The sequence below is a fragment of the Arachis hypogaea genome, chromosome 11 (genome assembly GCF_003086295.3).
Source record: "Arachis hypogaea cultivar Tifrunner chromosome 11, arahy.Tifrunner.gnm2.J5K5, whole genome shotgun sequence".
Lineage (NCBI taxonomy): Eukaryota > Viridiplantae > Streptophyta > Magnoliopsida > Fabales > Fabaceae > Arachis > Arachis hypogaea.
The window spans coordinates 104,400,447-104,402,082 of NC_092046.1; the positions used below are offsets into that span (position 1 = coordinate 104,400,447).

Below are 1,636 nucleotides of genomic sequence, written 5' to 3' on the forward strand. Positions count from 1 at the left end.
CAATGTCAGTTGATCCAGATCACTTAGTTCATTGATGAACAAGGGAGGTTCAACTTCCCAAGTATCAATGCCAAATAATTTGGCATTTAGCTTCATGATTGCACCAAGAAACTTAGCAGTTTGCTCTTCAATAACATCCTCATTCTCTTCAGAAGAGGAATACTCATCAGAGCTCATGAAGGGCATAAGGAGGTTCAATGGAATCTCTATGGTCTCTAGATGAGCCTCAGAGTCCTTTGGTTCCTCAGAGGGAAGCTCCTTATTGATCACTGGACGTCCCAGGAGGTCTTCCTCCTTGGGATTCACGTCCTCTCCTCTCCTCACAGGTTCGGCCATGATGCTTATGTCAATGGCCTTGCACTCTCCTTTTGGATTCTCTTCTGTATTGCTTGGGAGAGTACTAGGAGGGATTTCAGTGATCCTTTTACTCAGCTGGCCCACTTGTGCTTCCAGATTTCTAATGGAAGACCTTGTTTCATTCATGAAACTTACAGTGGCCTTAGATAGATCAGAGACTAAGTTTGCTAAATTAGAAGTATTTTGTTCAAAGTTCTCTGTCTGTTGCTGAGTGGATGATGGAAAAGGTTTATTATTGTTAAACTTGTTTCTTCCACCATTATTAAAGCCTTGTTGAGGCTTTTGATCCTTCCATGAGAAATTTGGATGATTTCTCCATGATGATTTATAGGTGTTTCCATAAGGTTCACCTAAATAATTTACCTCTGCTATTGTAGGGTTTTCAGGATCATAAGCTTCTTCTTCAGAAGATGCCTCTTGAGTACTGTTGGATGCAGTTTGCATTCCATGCAGACTCTGAGAGATCATATTGACTTGCTGAGTCAATATTTTGTTCTGAGCCAATATGGCATTCAGAGTATCAATCTCAAGAACTCCCTTCTTCATAGGCATCCCATTACTCACAGGATTCCTTTCAGAAGTGTACATGAACTGGTTATTAGCAACCATGTCAATGAGTTCTTGAGCTTCTGCAGGCGTTTTCTTTAGGTGAATGGATCCACCTGCAGAAGTGTCCAGTGACATCTTTGATAGCTCAGATAAACCATCATAGAATATATCCAGGATGGTCCATTCTGAAAGCATGTCAGAAGGACACTTTTTGGTCAACTGTTTGTATCTTTCCCAAGCTTCATAGAGGGATTCACCTTCTTTCTGTCTGAAGGTTTGAACATCAGCTCTAAGCTTGCTCAGCTTTTGAGGAGGAAAGTACTTGGCTAAGAAAGTCGTGACCAGCTTATCCCAAGAGTTCAGGCTGTCTTTGGGTTGAGAATCCAACCATAATCTAGCTCTGTCTCTTACAGCAAAAGGGAAAAGCATGAGCCTGTAGACTTCAGGATCTACTCCATTAGTCTTAACAGTATCACATATCTGCAAGAATTCAGTTAAGAACTGAAAAGGATCTTCAGATGGAAGTCCATGAAACTTGCAGTTCTGCTGCATCAGAGAAACTAATTGAGGTTTCAGCTCAAAGTTGTTTGCTCCAATGGCAGGAATGAAGATGCTTCTTCCATGTAAATTGGAATTAGGTGCAGTAAAGTCACCAAGCATCTTCCTTACATTATTATTATTTTTGGCTGCCATATCCTTTTCCTGTTCAAAAATTTCTGAAAGGTTATCT

The 1,636-nt window shown here is 40.7% G+C and overlaps 1 non-coding gene across 1 annotated transcript; it reads left to right on the forward strand.

Moving 5' to 3' along the window:
- Positions 1-1,095: 1,095 nt before the first annotated feature.
- Positions 1,096-1,203, forward strand: LOC112724638 (small nucleolar RNA R71). Its single transcript, XR_003163793.1, has one exon. It is a non-coding gene; the product is annotated as a small nucleolar RNA R71 (small nucleolar RNA).
- The last annotated feature ends 433 nt before the right edge of the window (positions 1,204-1,636 follow it).